Source organism: Nicotiana tabacum, chromosome 7 (genome assembly GCF_000715075.1).
Source record: "Nicotiana tabacum cultivar K326 chromosome 7, ASM71507v2, whole genome shotgun sequence".
Lineage (NCBI taxonomy): Eukaryota > Viridiplantae > Streptophyta > Magnoliopsida > Solanales > Solanaceae > Nicotiana > Nicotiana tabacum.
Window position 1 is genome coordinate 72091640 of NC_134086.1, and position 15707 is coordinate 72107346.

Genomic DNA, 15707 nt, shown 5'->3' on the forward strand with positions numbered 1-15707 from the left:
CACCCCGCAGAGGCACACTAGGCTGAATAAAACCCTTATCAAGGAGTTCCTGAAGATACTCCTTTAACTCTTTCAACTCCGCTGTTGCCATACGATACGGTGGAATAGAAATGGGCTTAATGCCCAACACCAAATCAATTCCAAAGTCAATATCCCTGTCCGGGGGTATGCTCGGCAGCTTTGCAGGAAACACATCGGGAAAATCCCTCACTACAGGAATAGAATCAATACTAGGAGTCTCTGCACTGACATCCCTCACAAAGGCTAAGTATGAAAGACAACCCTTCCCAACCATCCGCTGGGCCTTCAAGAATGAAATCACCCTACTGGGGACAAAATTAGTCGAACCTCGCCACTCAATCCGTGGCACACCCGTCATAGCCAATGTCACTGTCTTAGCATGATAGTCCAAAATAGCATGACACGGAGATAGCCAATCTATGCCTAATATCACAACAAAATCAACCATACTAAGCAACAAGAGGTCCACTGGGGTATCCAAACCCCCAATAGTCACTACGCACGCCCGATATACATGGTCCACAATAATAGTATCACCCACGAGAGTAGATACATGAACAGATGAAACAAAAGACTCGCGGGGCATATCCAAATAATGGGCAAAATATGATGACACATAAGAAAAGGTGGAACCGGGATCAAATAATATAGAGGCATCTTTGTGGTAGATTGAAACAATACCTGTAATCACAATATCTTAAGCAATAGCATCTGGTCTGGCTGGGAGGGCATAGAAACGAGCCTGTCCACCACCTAATCGACCTTCCCCTCTAGAGCAACCCCTAGCTTACTGACCTCCACCCCGAACAGACTAAGCGGGTGGGAAAGTAACTGGTTCTAAAGCCGAAGGCTGACTCCTCTGTTAGGATGAACCTCCCGTAAGATGGGGACATAACCTCTTGATATGACCCAAATCTCCACACTCGTAGCAACCCCTTGCAGCAAGTGGCGGTAGGGACTGAAGGGAGTCCCGCACATCGGGATGCCCACTAGAAGAACCAAGCATAGATGAACCCTGAACTGATGGTGCCTAAGATGAACTCTGAGCTGGAAGGGAACTGAGAGATGAATGACCCTGATGTGAACTGTGAGAACCAAGGTCAGATGACCCACCATGGTGACCTGAACGAGCTGGATGAGCATGTCTGAAAAGAAGGCCTCTGTCGTGCTAAGGCTAACCTCCCGAAGGAACACAACTGAATCTACCAGATCCCCGAAACCTCTTGGCCTCCCTCTCATCCCGCTCATGGCGGCGAACTGACTCTATCTCTCTAGTAATGTCAACTACCTCCTCAAAAGGAGTGCTATATACTCTCTCTATGGTTAGAAAAATCCGTAGCTAATAGTTGAGGCCATCAACAAACTTCCTGATCCTCTCCCTATCCGTGGGAACTAGCCAGATAGCATGAAGGGCCAACTGGGAGAATCTTATCTCATACTGCGACACGATCATGTCCCTCTGATGCAGTTGCTCGAGCTGCCTACACAGCTCCTCCCTATGAGAATGCGGTACATACTTTTCTAGGAAGAGAATGGAGAACTGATGCCATGTAAGGGGAAGTGCACCAACAGACCTACACCTCTCACAAGCCTCCCACCAAGTGAAGGCAGCTCTTGAAAACTAAAAGTAAATGAGACTTCACTAGACTCCAAAATACCCACTGTACGCAACAACCTCTAATACTTATCCAATAAATCCTGGGCATCCTCGCCCTCTGTGCCACTGAAAGTCGGAGGCTGAAGTCTACGAATCCTCTCCAATCAACGCTGCTCGTCATCAGGCCTAATTGGAACCACAAAATCCTAAGCAAGTGCAACCGGCTGGGCAGGTGGTTCCTCTGACGTTTAGAGTCCCTGACCAACCTGCTCAGGTGTTTGGGTGGCGGATGTCTGAGTGCCTCCCCCGGCATGAGAAATAGCTACTCTAGTAGAAACTGCGACTGCCTAAGCAAGACTTTTGCACATAATTAGAATCAGAGCCAAAGTCTCTTGGAGACCCGAAATAACAATAGGCACAGTCGATGCTTGAGCTGGTGCTGCTGGAGCATCCCTCGTTGGAGCTTGATCATGGAATGAGGCGGCGGGTGGATCTGTAAGTGTTTCCCTAGCTGCTGTGCGAGCAACAGCCCTGCCCCTACCACGGCCTCGTCCGCGTCCTCGGCCTCTAGCGGCCCCAACTGGTGGTAGTCCATCCTGACCAGTAGCACGTGTACTCACCATCTATAAGAGAATAAAAATAGCAGCAGTTTAGTTACCAGAGTCAACAGATTTGCACGATAAGAATTCAGAAATGTGAAGTTTTTCCTAAAGGTTCTGTAGCCTCCAGAGGATAAGTACAGACATCTCCATACTGATCCACGAGACTCTACTAAACTCGCTTATGACCCGTGAGACCTATGTAACCTAGGATCTAATACCAACATGTCACGACCCTAAATCTAGCCATGTTATGATGGCAGCTATCATGATACTAGGCCAACCACTTATTTTCAAATACTCCATTATCTAATAAGAACTTAAGAAAAATCATAATTTTAACAGAAATTTAATAAGATAAAAGTAAAAATCAAAATCCAGCGGAAAGAAACACAATCCCATCCTCGGGTGTCACTAAGTCATGAGTTAAAACTACTACATATGTTCGAAATAACATGACCAACATGGTATGAGAATATCCAAATAAATATACTAAAGGAAGATAAGGAAAAGAGAAAGCGAAACTTTGGTCGCCAAGCAGCTACCTCACAATCTCCAAAAAAGTCTCCAACTAGGGTGATCAAAAACCGCTGTCGTGCCCCGAGATACCTGGATCTGCACACAGGGGTGCAGGGGATAACATGAGTACACCAACTCAGTACGTAACAAGTCCTAACTATGGACTGATGGTAGTGACAAACCAAACCTCAACAGGTTGCAACAATTAATTGTATGGAAAAGTAGACATGCTTATAGTTCATGTAGTTTCTCAACAGTTATTAAACACAATATGAACGATAAAGAGTATAAAGCTTAGGAACCTCTAAGTACCAATGCACAGCTAGCATGATCAATGTTACGTATAATACTTCCACTCATAGTGCTCAACCACTAGGTACTGTATATGGCCATTTGACCCAGGAAAGATCCATACCAGAATAAATATACATCACAAACTATAATTTACCTAGTACCGAGGAAACAGGCCAATCCAGTCTCATGGAGAAGATCCATCTCCATACCAATACTTCGACAAGATCCATGTCCAGGGAAAATCCATCCATCAATACCATCAACTGCGCTCTCTAGGGGTGTAAAGACCCCGAATGGGCTTCTCTGAGCCCAAGCCCTATATCAATGTCAGCGAAGGCATGATTAATATCTTGATGTGTCATGTAGACTGATCCTATACTGTTAATCAATATCAGGCTCTCGGCCTTACTCAGTCAATACACTCCAGTTTCACATACACGGGCAAAAAATGTCATAATACAAGCCCGAACTATGATATGATATGTCAAATAGTAATAATCAACATTGAGGCATGATATAATATGCATGAACAGGACGGAATATAGAATATAATGAAGCTAATGACATGACAGCAAGAAATGACCTCTCGGGTCTCAACAATGTTGGCATAAAGCCTTAACATGATAATTAGCATGATTTGTAGCTTATTAACTTAATCACATGATTACGACACACATATCAATATAAGCGAGTCACTAAGCGGTGCCATGGAATAATCCAGGCCACATTTCTCATGGTGCACGCCTATATGCCCGTCACTTGGAAATGCATCACCTCAATAGTAATCATAGAACACACAATTTGGGGGTGTCGAACCCTCAGAACCAAGTTTAGAAGCGGTACTTACCTCAAGCCAAGCCAAACTCTAGCCTGCGACGCCTTTTCCTCTCGATTCGGCCTCCAAATTCCCCGAATCTAACTAAAATCAGAACCATAACATCAATATATGCTAAGGGAATAACTCCCACATGACAATAACCAAATTACATCACAAATCCCGAAATTGGTCAAAATTCGACCCCCGTGCCCACCTCACGGATTCCGATAAAAATCACAAAACTAAAATCCTTACACTCTCACGAGTTCATATATTTCAAATACATCAAAATGTGATCACAAATGACCCCTTAAATCCTCAAATCAAAGTTTCAAATTCCAAGCACTAACTCCCAAATTTTAGGCTATAGATTCCACAAATTTCATGTTTAATTAGGTAAAAATCATAATAGGATCGAGTATTAAGTCACTCAAGTGTTTCCCTTTGATTGCCTCTTAAATTCTTCTCAAAAAGCTCCAAAATCACTCAAAAATGGTGGAAGTTAGACCCAAAATCGCGAACAATAGCTATTTAAACATTCTACCCAGGTGACCTATCCTTCTTCGCGAATGTGGTCAAAGCCTCGCGTTCACGAAGCACAAAAAACTCATTGACCAAAATTTCTCTTACCCGAACGCGATCTGCAGCTAGCGAATTCAAAGAGTCCACTTCCTAGACCATCGCAAACGCGACCTCCTTAACGCGAATGCGAGGCACAAATGACCAGGACCCCGGTTACTCCCATTTACTCTACGCGAAAGCGGGAACCTCATCGTGTTTGCGAAGCACACTGGACCTCACCCTTCGCTAACGTAGGACCAACATCACGAACGGGAAGGCTAAAATGACTGCCTAACTTCTCATCCCTTCGCGAACGCGAAGGCCAAAACTCTGCAATACCAACAGCAGAAAATCTGCAACTTCCCAAAACAAGATTTGATTCGTTTAACCACCCGAAAGTCACCCGAGGCCTAACGGACCTCAACCACACATGACAAAATATCCCATAACATCATTTAAACATGTTCCAACCTTCAGAACACTCAAAATAACATCCAAGCATCAAATCATCATCAGATTGAAGCCTAGGAATTCCAAAAACTTCCAAATTCTGCTTTCGATCAAAAAGATTATCAAACCTCGCCCGAATGACTTGAAATTTTGCACACATGTCACAAATGATACAACATACCTATTACAACTTCCGGAATTCCATTTCAACCCCTATAAAAAAATCTCCCCTATCAACCGGAAAATGCCAAAATGCCATTTTTGCCAATTCAAGCCTAAATCTACTCCGAACCTCCAAAACACATTCCTATCATGTTTCTTAGTCCCAAATCACCTCCCGAAGCTATCCAAATAATAAGAAACAAATTCTGAGATTGTTTACCCACAAGTCAACTTTCGGTTGACTTTTCCAACGGAAAGGCCAACTTTAGAGATTAAGTGTCTCATTTCTCTACAAAACCACTCCGAACCCAAACTAACTAACAAGATGCCACATAATACAGTTGAACAAGATATAAATAAGTAGAAATGGGGGAAACAAAGTGGTAACTCATGAAACGACCGACTGGGTCATTATAATACTATTATAGGTAAATGATCTAGAGAGGGTGTCATGAGATTAGTAGAATAAAACATGGGGAAATACCTAACATAGAACGACCCATCCTGATATAAAAACTTACATACGTCACATACGGGCCTATAAGTCCAACATGATCATTTGTAAACTCAAAACATTGGCTGATAATGCCATACAAGCATCCGTATACATGGCATAAGTCTACAAGCCCGTAAGAGTACATACTTATCATAAATCGGGACAGGGCCCCACCATACAAACAATATGTGTCTAAATCATATTAACCGAACAAGCCACTCCAGATCAAATGGAGTGCACCAACATCTTCCGTTGAGCTGATAGCCTACTTAGAGGACTCTGTACCTGTCTATCGGGACTTGCGGGCATGAAATGCAGTGTCCCAAGGGAAAAGGGGTGTCAGTACGAATAATGTACCGAGTATGTAAGGCACATAAATAAGTACATAAAAGACATGGACGAAATATAGAGTACATGACTCAACCTGTATGCCTGGACAACTCTGTAAATCATGAAATACTTATAGTATTATGTATATGCATATGAATGTCATGTTGTGCATAGGTACGTGTGTTCATAACATGATCAAGCTTCTGAGGCATCCCATCATAACATCTCGGCCGTTGTGGGCAAAATCATCAACGTATACCAGCTGATCAGGTGGTGGTGCGTATATAATGCCATAATCTTTCCCATATATATATATATATATGCGTATATAACGCCATTTGGTCATGGGTCAATGTGCATGTATAAATGCATGAAATGCATATGAAATAAGTTAATATTATCTCTCGGTACGTCATAAGACCATTATGCCTCTAATTAATATCATGAAATAAACTTTACCAACTTACATATTTTTGAGATCGATGAACAGATGATAAAATAATATGACACATGGGGAGTCAAGAACATAAGCATCTCTAGTATTTCTATGAATAGATTCATTTATGAAAATTATGTATTTGCTCGTTTTGTTTTTGTTGTATAGATCATGCCAAAAGAAAGAAGGGATGACCTTAACATACCTGAGTCGATTTTCTTAACAATCCCTCTAACACACGTTAATTGCGACAAAACATGTGATAGCAAGATCGGAAAGAAATCTGTATGATATTCTTATTAAAGATTGCACTGTACTCCGTTATAATTGCAAAATCTCACATTTTGAACTGTAGGAGATTCTATGAAATCTCATATTGAATCCTTGAAGATCAATATTTTGGATTTGACATATGCTTAAAGTAGAGATGCCTCACTTTGAATTCTTGAAGATTTTGGCATCTGATATATGCTTAAAGTTGAGATGCCTCACTTTACATATGATGTCTCTTTATTAGAGATATGTTTTGCTATAATTGATGTGGGCCCCACCTTATGTGGTGGCTTAACCGCATATCGTTAGTCTTGCCAGCTAATTCCTATGACTTTAAGAGTCATATATTTAGGGTGGCTTGCTTCCACATGGGAGGGGAGATCTAATATTATCCCATTCTTTAATTATCCAAATATTAATTAATCTCTCGCTAAAAATTATTAAGTACCCAATTATTCACATAATTAAGAATTATCTCAAATTATTTAAAATAAGACTCATTTTTAACACACTTTATGTACCCTACTATCGTGGTAATGTGGTACCTTATATGGCACTAGTCCATAAATATCTGGTATTATCATCGCTAGAACGGTATTTTATCCTCAATTGACAAACTTCGACGAAACTCATTTTCGTCGATTCACTTTACCCTTTCACCTTCACGAATTTACTTATCACTTGTTTGAAATAGTGTAATACTAATAATCCCAAAACAATCTCATTCCTGAACTTACGACAAAATTTTTAACGTACGAGAATACAGGATGTAACATCTCATTTCCGAGCTTTCATCAATTTACTTATGGTGTACTTTTATGTACGAAAACGCGGGATATAATATCATTCCCCCTTTGGTATATTCGTCCTCGAATGTTGGCTGATGCACTTATCATCTTCATAACCAATGTCTTCTAAATACTTTAGTACTCCTCTTGCCATCTAGGAAACTATTTTGTGAAAGGATCCCAAAGGCTAGGACATTCCCCCATTTAGGGCTCTTTCTCATACCATGACTTGTGGTCGGAATTCTTCCAATCTTGAAACTGTTGCTACATTTTATCATAGATCTGTTTATACATCTGTATGACTATACTGCCATAACTCTTACTTTGATTTATCGTTACTAAGGTTTGCTACCGAACTCGAGGTTACTTTTGTTGCTTATCCCATATCTATAAATATAAGTCCTTTAATACTTCCTCATTACTGTTCATTTTAAGAATGGCGGCCTAATGTCATCTCATATTTTGTGACTTTTGTCCATCCATTGTTAATTCACCGTTTACCTTGAAAATGGTAATTGTAATTAGATTTGATTTTGTGGTTCTAAAAATATATGATCTATTTTTATGCTAGTTGTTACGAAGTTGATGCTAACTGAAAGACTTGGAAACAAGATAAGAGCTTTAAAACAAGGTAATAACCAAACCAAATGGCTGATAATTGGGGCCTCGAGCTTGCTTATTCGGGGCCTCGAGGTCGAGTCTGATGTGTTGCTGAAGGTAATCGATGGATAACTAACAGTTATAATAAAATCAATGACGGCTCTTTATGGCCAATAATAAGCAATAAATGAAGAACAATAAATAGAACGCAATAAATATAAGCAATAAATGCAAGCAATGAGATCAAAAGAATATGTTAGAGAGCAGAGATAATGTTCTTGTGTATTCAATATTGAGCATCGGATCCTTTAAAAAATGTCAAGGGTCCCCTTCATATATGAGGGGGAAACCCAAGATGGTGCAAATGCATGCGTAATTATTACATAAAGTAGCTGATACAACTACTCAATCAGCCTTGTGTAGACTGTCACTGTTTGCGCACGAGTATGTCAGAAGATACAACTCCTAGGGAACTTCCCACTTATTGGCGATAAACACTGGTACATTATGCCACGCTATGGGGTGCCAGGACTCCCTGAAGGCATCTAACTGCAAGCTATCCCCCGCAACCTTCGAGGAGAGATTGCGTAATGCCTTGTCGATTGTAAAATTGGTCTTCCCAATTTTAGTCGTATACAGATAGTCCCCGCATTTCTCAGAGTAAAACGAAGAGAAACATCCTCGAGATCTTACCCCTCGGGTGCCTCCGTTGAAGCAAATAGTTGTGCTCTACCAGGTGACTAATATAATTGACATGCCTTCTAAAGGTCACGTCCACATAATCCCTAAAATCTTTGAATTAATTATAGTATTTGGTTGTCTTTTGGTCAGCTCAAACTGCATATGTTAGGCTTCTTTAAGTATTCATTTCATTGCTCCTTCCTTTATACTGCATCATCAGGATCCCAACAGAGTTTTTCTTTTCTTCTTATCTCTCTCCCCTGCCTTTTCCCAAAATGTGATCTTTAGTTTCTTCTTTGTAATCCCCTAATAAAAATGGCGAACACTTCTGCCTCCATCCCTTAGGGAGATATGCCTTCCTCTTCTACGCTCCCTTGTGAGGGCAAAATGACAACATTTTCTAGCACTAGAGAGTGTGTTCTAGGGGCCTTTGAGACAGCCGCTGATTTTAAGGTCAAGAGACCTTCTTCGAAGCCGGATGTGAACCAGCGTCCCAATATGCCAGTTTAATAACGGACATTGAAAGGGTGAAAATTGAATGTTGCTGGGGAGATGCAGTTCTGGTGGAGGTTCCGTCATGGTGGGAGGACGTAACGACGCATAAGGCCGACTTCCTCAGTTTGTATACTTATCAATTTACACTCAGCCCGATGGTGCCCTCCATGCCTTCGATAGACCCCGTGATCCTCAACTTTTGGGAACGATATCAAGTGACTATCGGCCAAATTCATTTGTTATTTTGGCGTATCGTTCACATCACCAGACATTACATGAATATGATTGAGGGGATGCCTTTCACGCTTAACCACTTGATCAGAATATACAGTCCCCGACTCTTTCGCGGGGGCTTGATAAAGCTCAGTTACAAGGCCTCAAGGGCCCTATTTGCTTGCACCGATGAGGTTAGGAACCCGGGGTAGATGAGCCGCTTCGTCCGAGTTAGGACTTCGGACTTGATTCCCATAGAGAGGATGTCGTTGCCCGAAGGATGGAATATGCATCGTAAGTAGCCATACTCAATTAACTGCCCATGTCTTTCTTTCAGATATATTTCTTTTGTGCATTGACTCCCTCAGTTGATACAGCTGACGCGGTGTACCCTAATGCGGTAAGGAATATTTATAATGAAATTACTTTTAATACTGTATATATAAACTCTCTACTCTCTTGACTGGAAGAAAAAAATACTCAATTGAATATAAAGTCCTGATAAGGAGAATATCGTAATTTACAAAACTAGGAAAATATACGTAACATGCGAGACTAGCAAAATATACGTAAATTTTGGGATATTAATTTTTCTTTATGACTTGTTATCAAACTTGTGTAATGACGAGATCATGCCAAAATGAAGGAAGAGCTTAGCCTTAACATACCTGAGCCAATTCTCTTGAAACACAACTAAACTGACGTTTATGGCTAGCTCGAGTTTGACCTTCGAAAATGTGATCTCACTGCTTGCTTGTTAAATGAAATACTATAAGGGAAGAAGAGAACTGGCCGAGGAATTTCCTTTTTTATATTAAGCAATAAATTGTACAACTCTAACTTTTGTTACCTATCCAGAAAGGAAACTACAACTTTGGATAAGACTTGGTCGGGAATGATGGTCAAACTACACACAGAGAGGTTCATATATTTGGCAAAAGGATATGTGATAGGTGGAATATAAGCCAATTTTGTTCTGCATATAAAAAAGCACTTTACATTCTATATAAAAAGGTATCCCTTTGCATATTCATCATTACTACTAAAGTATGTGTCGTAATACTAAAGAAACAAGGAAATGAAAAAAGACATGTGTCTTAATACTAAACTATTATACTGCCACCTTTTACATGACTTTATGAGTCATTACTAATTCCTTCAATTTCTCGCATCTTGCAAGTTATAACATTAAGAGTCATCAAATGGATATTGCATGGTTGCCACGTGGGGGTGGGGTAGGAATTTGGTGAATATACTATCCTTAGTATTGAGACACATGTCTTGTTTTCTTTTCCTTGTTTTTTCAGTACTAAGACACATACTTTAGTAGTAATGATGAATATGCAAAGGGATACTTTTTTATATAGAATGTAAAGTGCTACTTTACAGGCAGAACAAAATTGGCTTATATTCCACCTACCCCATATCCTTCTGCCAAATATATGAACCTCTTTGTGTGTGTAGTTTGACCATAATTCCCGACCAAGTCTTATCCAAAGTTGTAGTTTCCTTTCTTGATAGGTAACCAAAGTTGGAGTTGTACAATTTATCGCTTAATTGAAAAGAGGAAATTCCTCGGCCAGTTCTCTTCTTCCCTTATAGTATTTCATTCAATAAGCAAGCAGTGAGATCGCATTTTCAAAGGTCAAACTCGAGCTAGCCATAAACGTCAGTTTAATTGTGTTTCAAGAGAATCGGTTCAGGTATGTTAAGGCTAAGTTGTTCCTTCATTTTGGGATGATCTCGTAATTACACAAATTTGATAACAAGTCATAAAGAAAAATGAATATCCCAGAATTACGTATATTTTGCTAGTCTCGCAAGTTACATATATTTTCCTAGTTGTGTGAATTACGACATTCTCCTTATCGGGACGTCATAAAAGTATTTTCATTACCATCGAGCTAAAATTAATGGGCAGGCCCCTATTGGGCATCCTCTGATCAGATGGTAAGTCATATACCGAGCCTACTATGGTTGACCACATATGAGCGAGCCCAGCATGGCCGAGATACAAAACCTAGTATGGCCGAGACCGTATGAGCGAGGATACTATGGCAGAACGGCGTTATATACATACATACATATATATATATATATATATATATATATATATATATATATATATATATATATACATATATATATATATATATATATATATATATATATATATATATATATATATATATATATATATATATATATATATATATATATATATATAACTATTTTACTTACTATATTGAGAGAGTTGAGTCAGTATCAGCAGGTAAGCATATCTTCAGATTTTCTTTGACTTCCAGCTACTTGCAGTTTTTATATTATCAATTAAGTTTCAATTTTCAGTATATTGTCTAACATACTCAGTACATTATTTCGTAATGACGTCCCTTTTGCCTGGGGACGCTGCGTTTCATGCCTGTAAGTATAAACAATCAGTTTGACGATCCCTCGTAGTAGATGAGATTGTCATTCAACGAAGGATCGGTAAAACTCCACCTCATTCGGAGTGCAGCCGAGTCTATGAGTCATCGTGTCAGAGTTTTACTACATACTTGTGGGTCAGCCGGTACCCTATTCCTTTTGATGTCAAATAATCTTATTGGCTTTATAGACATAAAGGTTTATTACGTACAGTATGTCAGAGGCCTTGACATCCCATATGTATTATTGTTTGATGAACAATGGTTCATTAATATAACATTTACCCAACTACAATTGTACATTACGAGCTGCGTCCATGTTGTCCCATGATAGTTAGAAGAAAAATGAGTTACATACTGGTTCACTCGGGCTAGTACAATATCGGGTGCCAGCCATGCCTTCGCAGGTTTGGGGCATGATAGTTTTTGTATTTGGACATGTCTATGGGAGGCCTTCTTGATGAGAAAAAATATGCTAGAGGGAGCGGGTTCTCCAACACCCGATGAAGAGAGGAAAAGACGAGGGGGATCGCCGGCTTATCCTCTGTAATCCAAGAAAACTAGAGTAGAAGACCCTAAGGATGGGTCAGCGGTCTTAATTCCAGAAAGGTCGGGGAGTTCCCGAGCTGGAGGCAAAAGAAAGGACGATCCTTTGTCAACACCCGAAGGGGGAGAGGATTTGACTGTCTCTGATACTGTTGAGTTGGTGACCTTCGAATCGCGGGTCGGTTCCATCGTTGCCCCGCTTCGGGCTGAGGAGGCCTGCGAGGGTGTATTGGATACTATTGCCTATGAAAAAAATTTCCTCGAGCCGAGGTGCGCTTGGCAGGCGATCCTGGGGAGCCCTATTCCGAAGTTCTTCAGAGGCAAGGGGCAACCCTGACCGGCCCAGTCGAGGTTGTCGAAGTGAGTGATTCCCCTTCTGATTCAGCCTTTACTCCGAGGAAGATCCAAGATATCCCCAATGTAGAGTCTCTCGACGTAGGGACACACGTTGGCAATAGATGCCTGTTCAAAAAGACTTCTGTTGTGCCTGAGGAAAAGCTTGAGTAAGATATTTCGCTTATTTTTACTGAGATCGACAGGCTATGGGAGCAGGTAATCTATTTGTAAATTCTACTTGGTTCCTCGACCTTTGCCATTCAAACCTTATTTCTTCCATGGTTCCAGGCCAAGGTGCTTTATGACCAAACATTCGCCAATTTTGAAATCGAGTTGACTCGCCGCGAGGGCGAACAAAAGAAGCTTACCTCTAAAGTTGATGAGCTCAGAGCTCTTTCTACCAAGAGGGAGGAAGAACTCTATGGCCTTCGACATTGCTTGGAGGCGGCGTCCCAGGAAAAGGCTCGTCTTACTAAATAAGTTACATAGCTCCTGTCTATTTTTTGCCCGTACGTCTGACTGATTTCCATATTGTAATATCTTTGGGTCGATTTTTGCAGTTTATGGAGAAGTATGTTCTTATAGGGAAAGAGCTCCGAGCCAGGGACTCCAAAATTTTTGAGCTTAAGCGACATCTGAGTGTGGTAATCTATGAGAGAGATGTCCTCCGGGGAGAGGTGGTTTCGATCGGGCGTTCCCTTGAAGATGCGAGGGCTGAGAGCAGTAAGCATAAGGATGTTAATACTGCGTTTGTTGCTATGCTATTCGAGGTCAGGGTTGAGGTCGAGGCGCTTGTGGCCTCGCATAAGGAAGATGTCGCTGCTGCAAATGCTCATGCCTAGAAAGTGTCCGAAGAGATTGAGCTGCACTTGACCCGAGAAGTGGATCATGCTTGGTTAAAGTCTTGGAGATGCACACTCGAGAACGTAAATGGGGGGGGGAGTGTTGATTTAATTGCCGAAGTTGAGAGACTGAAGACCCTAGAAGAGGAAGCTGCGGCCCTGATTCCTTTAAAAAGCGGGTCGGGTAGCGACTCAAGAGATAATGAAGATGAAGGTGAGGTCCCTGAAGGGGAGGAGGCCATTGGAGACCCAGAGGCTGTGGTCAAAGCTGCAGAAGGCGTACATTTTGCCGTCGAAGGCGTAGCTTCGGTGCTGGATTAAAGTTTTCATTTGCTCTTTGCTTTCGCAAGGGCTTCCAGATGTAGGATTCGTAATTGTACTCTTATGAATCTCTTTGCATGTGTATCAAATTTTTGCTTTTTTCTGACTTATGGCATTTGTTTGGCAGTTGATCCAAAGTTGTGGTTCTCAATTTCCTGTCGTGTTGGCTCCGAGGCCACTTGCACAAATTTTTTGGATTTTCATGTATCGGGTCGGTGTGACCTTTTAATGTAAGCTGGCATTTGAGCTCATATGCTTTTTCTCTTATGCGTATTTAGTTTACTATTTCGGGTTCTGTCTCCGAGTAGGGTTTCGACTCGAGCTCATTTGACCCTTAAGTTTTTGAAATTAAAGCTGGCCTTAGGCTCTTACGCAATGTGTTTGTACGACCTCTAGAATGGGCTGGCAACAGTAGCTCTTACATATTTTGTCGGTACGACCTTTTATATGGGCTGGCGGTAGTGGCTCTTACGCATTAGTCGGTACGACCTCTAGTATGGGCTGGCGGTAGTGGCTCTTACGCCTTGGGTCGGTACGACCCATAGTATGGGCTGGCGATAGTGGCTCTTATGCATTGGGTTGGTACAACCTCTAGTAGGCTAAATTTTTCCCTCGTTAATGACTTTTTGAAATTGTGTTTACATAACTCTTCGACAGTTCGTTAGGAACCTCGATTGTGAGTCGTTTATATGGCGATGATTGAGCACCTCCGGAGGTTCAGCTTTATTGCAAAGTATCTCGAAGCCTATAGTTTGGAGCTGACATGGTCGTAGCTCTTTTGCCTATGTCAAGGGTAGCTATTTAACCAGTTCCTTTTAAAGTATTTTCAAAGTAATTGAAGTCGTGCGATTTTATAGCGATAGTCGAGCATGCCCGAGTTGCGTTAGTTTGTCTAGTATAGCCTTATGACTGTAGTCATTGTGTTTGGCCAGAGCCTTTCAGTTCCCGAGTAAACTAGTGTCATTGTCTATATCGAGGGCATGCCTTTTTATGGGTCTTACAAGTTTGATATATGGCCTAACTTTTAAATCGTGGTTATGCCTTTTGTAATGGCTTACAAATTTTTACATGCCTTTGAGGTCTTATAGTTTTGGTCACTTGGTACAAGTATGGTTCATGCCTTGCTTGAGGTCTTACAATTTTGGTCACTTGTTACAAGTGTGGTTCATACCTTGCTTGAAGTCTTACTGATGTTGTTGTTTCCTTTGAGGTCTTATGAGATCGAGGCTTCCCGCATTTGGTCTTATGGCCTCGGGCTTTGAAAAGTCGATCGGTATAGTCATTGGCGGTAGTCCTCGAGTAATCGAAAGTTTCTTGGCTCGGGAGCCATTACTTGTAAACTTGGTATTGCCTCATTGAGTGATTACGAGTTCAGAGTTTTTCGACCCGGAGGTCATGTGGCCTTGAGTTTTTTACGCCATTCCCTGAGTGTTCGGGACGTTTTTGGCTCTGGTGTCATTTTGTGATCTTGATGTTGCCTCATTGAGGGCTTACGAGTTTGAAGCTCCGACCCGGGGGTCATATGGCTTTGAATTGTTGATGCCAGTCCCCGAGTGTTCGGGATGTTTTTGGCTCTAGGTCCATTTTGTGATATTGAAGTTGCCTCTTTAAGGGCTTATGAGTTTGAATCTCTGACTCAGGGGTCATATGGCTTCGAGTTGTTGATGCCAGTCCCCGAGTGTTCGGGACGTTTTTGGCTCTATAGATGTTTTTGCAAAAATACCGAGCTTTTTTGAAATGTGAAATGCTTTGGAAAGTACTTTGATTACCTGGTACAAGTAAACACGTTTTTGATGTTAAGGGCTCGGTTATTCTATACGGACATGGTTCGTTTGACCGTTTGGCCCGGTACATTATTTTCCTATCGAGACCCCATTTAGCGCATCTTGGCTTCTCCGAGTAGG